The sequence below is a fragment of the Ranitomeya imitator genome, chromosome 6 (genome assembly GCF_032444005.1).
Source record: "Ranitomeya imitator isolate aRanImi1 chromosome 6, aRanImi1.pri, whole genome shotgun sequence".
In the NCBI taxonomy this organism is placed as follows: Eukaryota; Metazoa; Chordata; class Amphibia; order Anura; family Dendrobatidae; genus Ranitomeya; species Ranitomeya imitator.
Window position 1 is genome coordinate 329,773,890 of NC_091287.1, and position 10,685 is coordinate 329,784,574.

Genomic DNA, 10,685 nt, shown 5'->3' on the forward strand with positions numbered 1-10,685 from the left:
CCACATATAATGACTGTGAGTTAAGATGAAAAGACAAACGTAGAGATGAAATAGATTTAGGAAAGTGAGGCCCAACTTTCTGAACAGAGCGAGGATAGGAAAGGTAACTTTGCGGTCAACACAAAACCCTACAAAAAACCACGCAAAGGGAGCAAAAAGACCCTCCGTACCGAACTAACGGCACGGAGGTACACCCTCTGCGTCCCAGAGCTTCCAGCAAGCAAGAAAAAAACAAATAAGCAAGCTGGACAGAAAAAACAGCAAAAATAGCAAAAGCAGAACTTAGCTATGCAGAGCAGCAGGCCACAGGAACGATCCAGGAGGAAACAGGTCCAATACTAGTACATTGACTGGAGGCCAGGATCAAAGCACTAGGTGGAGTTAAATAGAGCAGCACCTAACGACTTCACCACATCACCTGAGGAAGGAAACTCAGAAGCCGCAGTACCACTCTCCTCCACCAACAGAAGCTCACAGAGAGAATCAGCCGAAGTACCACTTGTGACCACAGGAGGGAGCTCTGCCACAGAATTCACAACAGTAACCCCCCCCTTGAGGAGGGGTCACCGAACCCTCACCAGAGCCCCCAGGACGACCAGGATGAGCCATATGAAAGGCACGAACAAGATCGGAAGCATGGACATCAGAGGCAAAGACCCAGGAATTATCTTCCTGAGCATAACCCTTCCACTTAACCAGATACTGGAGTTTCCGTCTTGAAACACGAGAATCCAAAAGCTTCTCCACAATATACTCCAACTCCCCCTCCACCAAAACCGGGGCAGGAGGATCAACAGATGGAACCATAGGTGCCACGTATCTCCGCAACAATGACCTATGGAATACGTTATGTTTGGAAAAAGAATCTGGAAGGGTCAGACGAAAAGACACAGGATTAAAAACCTCAGAAATCCTATACGGACCAATGAAACGAGGTTTAAACTTAGGAGAGGAAACCTTCATAGGAATATGACGAGAAGATAACCAAACCAAATCCCCAACACGAAGTCGAGGACCCACACAGCGTCTGCGATTAGCGAAACGTTGAGCCTTCTCCTGGGACAAGGTCAAATTGTCCACTACATGAGTCCAAATCTGCTGCAACCTGTCCACCACAGTATCCACACCAGGACAGTCCGAAGACTCAACCTGCCCTGAAGAGAAACGAGGATGGAACCCAGAGTTGCAGAAAAACGGCGAAACCAAGGTAGCCGAGCTGGCCCGATTATTAAGGGCGAACTCAGCCAAAGGCAAAAAGGACACCCAGTCATCCTGATCAGCAGAAACAAAGCATCTCAGATATGTTTCCAAGGTCTGATTGGTTCGTTCGGTCTGGCCATTAGTCTGAGGATGGAAAGCCGAGGAAAAAGACAAGTCAATGCCCATCCTAGCACAAAAGGCTCGCCAAAACCTCGAAACAAACTGGGAACCTCTGTCAGAAACGATATTCTCTGGAATGCCATGTAAACGAACCACATGCTGGAAAAACAATGGCACCAAATCAGAGGAGGAAGGTAATTTAGACAAGGGTACCAAATGGACCATCTTAGAGAAGCGATCACAGACCACCCAAATGACTGACATCTTTTGAGAGACGGGAAGATCTGAAATAAAATCCATAGAGATATGTGTCCAAGGCCTCTTCGGGACCGGCAAGGGCAAAAGCAACCCACTGGCACGAGAACAGCAGGGCTTAGCCTGAGCACAAATCCCACAGGACTGCACAAAAGAATGCACATCCCGCGACAGAGATGGCCACCAAAAGGATCTAGCCACTAACTTTCTGGTACCAAAGATTCCAGGATGACCAGCCAACACCGAACAATGAACCTCAGAGATAACTTTATTCGTCCACCTATCAAGGACAAACAGTTTCTCCGCTGGGCAACGATCAGGTTTATTAGCCTGAAATTTTTGCAGCACCCGCCGCAAATCAGGGGAGATGGCAGACACAATTACTCCCTCTTTGAGAATACCCGCCGGCTCAGATAAACCCGGAGAGTCGGGCACAAAACTCCTAGACAGAACGTCCGCCTTCACATTTTTAGAGCCCGGAAGGTACGAAATCACAAAGTCAAAACGGGCAAAAAACAGCGACCAACGAGCCTGTCTAGGATTCAACCGCTTGGCAGACTCGAGATAAGTCAAGTTCTTATGATCAGTCAAGACCACCACGCGATGCTTAGCTCCTTCAAGCCAATGACGCCACTCCTCGAATGCCCACTTCATGGCCAGCAACTCTCGATTGCCAACATCATAATTTCGCTCAGCAGGCGAAAACTTCCTGGAAAAGAAGGCGCATGGTTTCATCACCGAGCAATCAGAACTTCTCTGTGACAAAACAGCCCCTGCTCCAATCTCAGAAGCATCAACCTCGACCTGGAATGGAAGCGAAACATCTGGTTGACACAACACAGGGGCAGAAGAAAAACGACGCTTCAACTCTTGAAAAGCTTCCACAGCAGAAGGAGACCAATTGACCACATCAGCACCCTTCTTGGTCAAATCGGTCAATGGTTTAGCAATACTAGAAAAATTGCAGATGAAGCGACGTTAAAAATTAGCAAAGCCCAGGAACTTTTGCAGACTTTTCAGAGATGTCGGCTGAGTCCAATCATGGATGGCTTGGACCTTAACAGGGTCCATCTCGATAGTAGAAGGGGAAAAGATGAACCCCAAAAATGAAACCTTCTGAACACCAAAGAGACACTTTGATCCCTTCACAAACAAAGAATTAGCACGCAGGACCTGAAACACCGTTCTGACCTGCTTCACATGAGACTCCCAATCATCCGAGAAGATCAAAATGTCATCCAAGTACACAATCAGGAATTTATCCAGGTACTCTCGGAAGATGTCATGCATAAAGGACTGAAACACTGATGGAGCATTGGCAAGTCCGAATGGCATTACTAGATACTCAAAATGGCCCTCGGGCGTATTAAATGCAGTTTTCCATTCATCGCCTCGCTTAATACGCACAAGATTATACGCACCACGAAGATCTATCTTGGTGAACCAACTAGCCCCCTTAATCCGCGCAAACAAATCAGATAACAACGGCAAGGGGTACTGAAATTTAACCGTGATCTTATTTAGAAGGCGGTAATCTATACAAGGTCTCAGCGAACCATCCTTCTTGGCCACAAAAAAGAACCCTGCTCCTAATGGCGACGATGACGGGCGAATATGCCCCTTCTCCAAGGACTCCTTCACATAACTCCGCATAGCGGCGTGCTCAGGCACAAATAAATTAAACAGTCGACCTTTTGGGAATTTACTACCAGGAATCAAATCGATAGCACAATCACAATCCCTATGCGGAGGTAGGGTATCGGACTTGGGCTCATCAAATACATCCCGGTAATCAGACAAGAACTCTGGAACTTCAGAAGGGGTGGATGACGAAATAGACAGAAATGGGACATCACCATGTACCCCCTGACAACCCCAGCTGGACACAGACATGGATTTCCAATCCAATACTGGATTATGGACTTGTAGCCATGGCAACCCCAACACGACCACATCATGCAAATTATGCAACACCAGAAAGCGAATAACCTCCTGATGTGCAGGAGCCATGCACATGGTCAGCTGGGTCCAGTACTGAGGCTTATTCTTGGCCAAAGGCGTAGCATCAATTCCTCTCAATGGAATAGGACACTGCAAGGGCTCCAAGAAAAACCCACAACGCCTAGCATACTCCATCAAAGTCCATCAAATTCAGGGCAGCACCTGAATCCACAAATGCCATGACAGAATAAGATGACAAAGAGCAGATCAAGGTAACGGACAAAAGAAATTTTGACTGTACCGTACCAATGGTGGCAGACCTAGCGAACCGCCTAGTGCACTTAGGACAATCAGAGATAGCATGAGTGGAATCACCACAGTAGAAACACAGCCCATTCAGACGTCTGTGTTCTTGCCGTTCAACTCTGGTCAAAGTCCTATCGCACTGCATAGGCTCAGGTTTATGCTCAGATAATACCGCCAAATGGTGCACAGATTTACGCTCACGCAAGGGTCGACCGATCTGAATGGCCAAAGACATAGACTCATTCAGACCAGCAGGCATAGGAAATCCCACCATGACATCCTTAAGGGCTTCAGAGAGACCCTTTCTGAAAATAGTTGCAAGCGCACCTTCATTCCATTGAGTGAGTACGGACCACTTTCTAAATTTCTGACAATATACCTCTATCTCATCCTGACCCTGACACAGAGCCAGCAATTTTTTCTCTGCCTGATCCACTGAATTAGGTTCATCGTACAGCAATCCGAGTGCCAGGAAAAATGCATCGATATTACTTAATGCAGGATCTCCTGACGCAAGAGAAAATGCCCAGTCCTGAGGGTCGCCACGTAAAAAAGAAATAATGATCCTAACTTGTTGAACTGGGTCACCAGAGGAGCGAGGTTTCAAAGCCAGAAATAGTTTACAATTATTTTTGAAACTCAGAAATTTAGTTCTATCTCCAAAAAACAAATCAGGAATAGGAATTCTCGGTTCTAACATAGAATTCTGAACCACAAAGTCTTGAATATTTTGTACTCTTGCCGTGAGCTGATCCACACATGAAGACAGACCTTTAATGTCCATTGCTACACCTGTGTCCTGAACCACCCAAATGTCTAGGGGAAAAAAAAGGCAAAACACAGTGCAGAGAAAAAAAAATAGTCTCAGAACTTCTTTTTTCCCTTTATTGAGAATCATTAGTACTTTGGGCCTCCAGTACTGTTATGATAAGGTAATTCAGTACCACAAAGGACATAGAAGTCAGAGCACATACAGTGACCTGACAATAACCCAAAAACATAGAACAAGCTCTGAGACGTGGGAACTCTGCTGACCGCAATCCCTAATCCTCTCCAACCACACTAGAGGCAGCCGTGGATTGCGCCTAACGCTCCCTATGCAACTCGGCACAGCCTGAGAAACTAGCTAGCCTGAAGATAGAAAATAAGCCTACCTTGCCTCAGAGAAATACCCCAAAGGAAAAGGCAGCCCCCACATATAATGACTGTGAGTTAAGATGAAAAGACAAACGTAGAGATGAAATAGATTTAGCAAAGTGAGGCCCGACTTTCTGAACAGAGCGAGGATAGGAAAGGTAACTTTGCGGTCAACACAAAACCCTACAAAAAACCACGCAAAGGGAGCAAAAAGACCCTCCGTACCGAACTAACGGCACGGAGGTACACCCTCTGCGTCCCAGAGCTTCCAGCAAGCAAGAAAAAAACAAATAAGCAAGCTGGACAGAAAAAACAGCAAAACTAGCAAAAGCAGAACTTAGCTATGCAGAGCAGCAGGCCACAGGAACGATCCAGGAGGAAACAGGTCCAATACTAGAACATTGACTGGAGGCCAGGATCAAAGCACTAGGTGGAGTTAAATAGAGCAGCACCTAACGACTTCACCACATCACCTGAGGAAGGAAACTCAGAAGCCGCAGTACCACTCTCCTCCACCAACGGAAGCTCACAGAGAGAATCAGCCGAAGTACCACTTGTGACCACAGGAGGGAGCTCTGCCACAGAATTCACAACACTAAAGGAGTTCACCTGACCAGGTATCACCAGCACACAGTACACTTCACACTCCAGCCACTAGGGGGAGCAAAAGGTACTATTTATTAGGCCACTCCTCACACTGGTAAAACTAGGGGTTGGATAGGAAGTTAGGGAGAAGCTGACTGGGGTTTGTCCAGGCAACATCCCGTGGCAGGGGTGTTGTGGGGGATGATTCAGGGGGGTCCCTGTCAGGCGTGGGAACCTGGCAGGTACCTGCGACAAGGCAGAACTTTACGGAGCCGCGCCTGCACTACCTTGCGGCGGCATCTAAAGAAAGGACACGAAGCGAAGGATATTGTGGACAGTGACAAATGAGATCAAGCACAAAGGAGAGCCAGTAGGAGTCATGCCCGGAGAACGGCAACATCTTACTGAGGCGCGTAGCCGGTGCCCGGAACACCGAGGAAGTAACTGACTTTATGCCTTACTTCAAATACCACAGGACAGTTAATTATAGGTTGGCTGTCTACCTTACATCACCTAAGCAGACATAGGGGGCAACCGTGGAGAGGGGCGTCTCTAGGGTCCCGGAAGAGCTCCGAGCTACCTGTCAAACAGGTGCGTCCTAGCCATAACAAACCTGGGGCACGGAGAATAGAAAGAACGAGAAAGAACTAGAAAGAAGGAGAACAGAAGTTGTGAGGACTATCCCAAATGCTCAGCAGGGAAGCACTACAACACACAGGAGGTGGTAGGCAACGATTTCCACCTGCAAAGGGAACTCTGGATGTGCCTTCGGACTGGCCGGTCTCAGACAGCCCTGTTAACAGTGCTCTGGATTGAGGATCCTGAAGTCACCAGTAAAGAGGTAAAGAGACTGCAACCCTGTGTCCTTGTTATTGACTGCACCTCACACCATCGCCACCTACACTACTCGGAAGCCCTGGGGACATACTTCACCTGTGGGAAGGTATACCATCTAGCTGCCATCACATCACCCCAGTGGACCCCAAGCAGCGTCAGTCACCCTGACCGAATACCACAGGTGGCGTCAGGAAACCTTGACAGACTTGTTTCACCTTTTATTGGACGCCCCTTAGCAGGGTCATGGATCGGGTCCAGCCACCGTAACAATCCCAGAACTGAGCCAGAGAGGACCGGTACCGAGTAACCCGCGGCCCTGCGTCTGGGGGCGCTCCAACTTGGCGTCACAAACAGGATCTACTTAAGCCTGAGAAGCAGGTTATGTGTGCCTTGGAACTGTGATTGAATAGTTCTTGAACCGTGATTTATTGCAAAGACTGTGTATTGCTAACTACCGCCAAGATTCCCGTCAAATCCGCCGCCATTGCCGTGCCACGAGGAGCGCAGGAGAAGAAGGAGGGCGTGCCATGGGAGGAGATCGCGAAAGCGGCACCAAAAGTAGTGATCGCCCCCTCCGACTACGGCTGCAGGATGACGAGTTCAGGAATCGAGGAGCTCAAACCCCAGAAAATGGCGGAGCCTCGTGTGTGTGCCACCGCAGATCAAGGAGCAGAACTGACGACCAGCGGGTACCTGAATGACGACGAAGTGACCCAGGATTACTGCAACCCAGTGGAGCTGAACCAGGGCTCGCCGCCAAAGGGGGATCCGGACTTCCTGGAGCTGCCGGAGGAGCCATCGAACCAACCGATTCCAGACATGGGGTCGGCGACGGCGAAGAAATAAAATAAGTCGGAGCTGTGCCGGAAGATCGCACAGGGAGAGCCGTGGTCAGAGCCACAGCAGACTCCAGTGTCCTCGTCAGCAGAGCCGATCGACATCGGTAGAACCACATCAGACGCAGGTACCAAAAGCGACCCTGCCCCACCGACCGATCCAGCTCCAGTGACCGCTCCCCATCCCATCCATGACCGGTCTTCCGCTGCCGAGATTGGAGTAGCAGCCCTTTATGCCATGATGGGGATACTGCCCCCGCTACCGATATCTATGGGCGAACCATTAGACGTGAGTCACAAGGGGGTGATCTTTGAATGCGATGCACCAAGGATCCAACCAGACGGGTCCAGACAGGAGGGCTCCTACGTCGTTGGGCTCACTTGGGAGCAGTACAGACAATGCTTAGTTTCACAATGGGAAGGCCGAGAACAGACAAAACAGATTGTCCAAAAAGTACCGAAATCTAAGACTAAATGTGGCAAAAAGGATCCGGTGAGATGAGGGACAGTGTTAGCCTTTCACCCGAGGAGGGGTTGGGGCTTCATACTGGAGCCAGGACTGCCGACCGAAATCTTTGTTGCCAACTATAACATGGACACTCAGTCCCGTGGTGGGGCCCCTAATCGAAGCTTGTGCAGGGGGGACCATGTGACCTACACCCGCCACCAGGGTGAGCAAGGGTGGTATGCCAGGAATGTCCAACGATACGAGCCTACTGTGGCGTCCTCTACTGCTGCAAAGGAGATTAACGACAGTAACCCCCTGGTCTTTGAACTAGCGGGTTCTAACATCACTATCACTGTGTGTATTGTTTCTCCTGCTGAATCTGCTACAAAAGTTGACATTCATATTAAACCCCCTAATGACTTGACCACACCGGAGAGACAAATCCACGACGGTAATACAGCATCAGATGAGAGTCCGGATACAGACCTTCACCGGCCAGGGAGTGTTCGCTACCAACTGGTGCCTTGCAACTTACCGTCGCGAGAATAAACCTCGGAAACCTGAAAATGTATATAGTTGACTAACTGTTCGTCTTCCTGCTGTTTTGCTGCTAAAACCCGTCTAGGGTTAATCCTTAAAGGCGTCCCTTCAATTACCCGGGATCCCTATTGTTTTTGGCTTGTTTGTTTGCCATCAGTGTTTTAAAAGACTGCTGAATCATGGACGGTGAATGATTCACAAACTGTGGTGTAAATAGTTCGCACCTTCTTAAAGGTGCCCTCTACTGGTTTTACAAGGAAAGAAGGCTTTGTGAAGAGACTGTTTTGAATACAGCGCAGAAGTTCTTGCTTTCTAACGGACTTGCAGATAGAAAGAATCTGCACTACCTCAAAGAGACTTGGTTCCCTCTTAAAGGGAATGTTCACATGTTGCACTTAAGTATAATGTTGCCTTAGGAAAGTTAAAATTGTAATAATGTTGAGATTTAGGAACTGTTAATAAAGTTACTAGAGATTGAGGACAGGAAAAGTTGAAAGCCGAATTCCAACATAGTGAACCCGTAGGGGTTAGAGAGTCCTCCTGAGAACCATAGAAAGATGGTTGATTGCGGCAATGACAGTAGGCCCAGCCAAGGAGCTAGGCAGTCCTGCATTTGTGAAGTTAGAAAATAAAGAAAAAGTTGAGTTTGCATTAAAGTACTTTATAGTAAGCCTTTAGTGGGTTCAGCCTATATGCCCTTAAAGGAGAAGTTAAATTATTGTTCAGAATTTGCACTTAGTAGAATACCCAGCAGGGTACCAGAAGTTATTTATAGTCAGAGTGTTATTTAAAATATTTACCCTTGTTTTCGTTTGTAACGTTCAAGTGTCCTCACCTCCCATAAAGGGAAGCATTGTTATATTTACTTAATTCAAGCATTTCAAAAATTTGCATGTCTTTCACTAACATGTATTGTTGTTCTTCTTCCCAGTCCAGGAGTACTAGATATAACCGGGGGGGGGGGGAGTGCAGCACCCCAGAGACCTGATCGTTGCAGTAATGTCGCTCTGCCACTAAGTGGAGTGATGGTACGTCTGATGGCACTAAAGGAGTTCACCTGACCAGGTATCACCAGCACACAGTACACTTCACACTCCGGCCACTAGGGGGAGCAAAAGGTTCTATTTATTAGGCCACTCCTAACACTGGTAAAACTAGGGGCTGGATAGGAAGTTAGGGAGAAGCTGACTGGGTTTTGTCCAGGCAACATCCCGTGGCAGGGGGTGTTGCGGGGGAAGATCCAGGGGGGTCCCTGTCAGGCGTGGGAACCTGGCAGGTACCTAGCGACAAGGCAGCACGTTATGTGTTGTGAATTCAGCTTTTGGGCTCCCTCCGGTGGTTGTAGAGGGTAATGCAGTTGTGCCTGGACTGCAGGAGTGGACAGGTGTATCTACTAATTGCAAAACTGACTGGGGTATATAGCTTTGCAGGATCCTTTAGTCAGTGCCAGTTGTCCATTGTTCTGGAAGGATTCACTTCCCTGCTGGTCTCTCCAGTTTGCTGTGCTTTTCTACAAAGAAAAGTCCTGGCTTTGTTTTTGCTGTCCACCTGCAGTGGACCTTATAGTTCTGTGCTTTTTCATGTTTTTGTCTTGTCCAGCTTAGTCTGTGAAGGATTTTTTGCAGCCTAGCTATTTCTCTGGAGATGCAGATATACCCCCCATGTCTTTAGTCAGATGTGGTGATCCGTATTTTCTACGGTGGATATTTTCTAGTGTTTTTATACTGACCGCATAGTACTCTGTTCTATTCTTTCTTTTTAGCTAGTATCGCCTCCTATGCTAAAATCTGATTTCATATCTGCGTATGTTATTTCCCTCTCCTCTCACAGTCAATATTTGTGGGGGGGGGCTATCTATCCTTTGGGGATTTTCTCTGAGGCAAGATAGGTTTCCTGTTTCTGTCTTTAGGGGTAGTTAGATCTTAGGCTGTGCCGAGGGGTCTAGGGAGTGTTAGGTACCCCCCACGGCTACTTCTAGTTGCGCTGCTAGGTTCAGGGTTTGCGGTCAGTACAGGGACCACCTTCTCCAGAGTCCGTCTCATGCTGCTCCTAGGCCACCAGATCATAACAGTACAACAGGCCAACAATGACTTAATTGCATCTCAGAAGAAGGGCGGGAAGCTTTTGAGCCATTTTTCCTTAGCCTGTTTGGTATTTTCCTCCCTCTTTACCTCTGGGTGGCTACGGAGTCTAGTATTAACATGAATGTTCAGGAGTTAGTTTCTCGGGTGGATCAGCTTGCTGCTAGGGTACAGGGTATTTCAGATTTCATTGTTCAAACTCCTGCCTTAGAACCTAAGATTCCCACTCCTGATTTATTCTTTGGTGACAGATCCAAATTTTTGAGTTTCAAAAATAACTGTAAACTGTTTTTTGCATTAAGACCCCGGTCTTCTGGTGATCCTATTCAGCAGGTTAAAATCATCATATCTCTGCTGCGTGGTGACCCACAGGATTGGGCATTTTCCCTGGAATCTGGC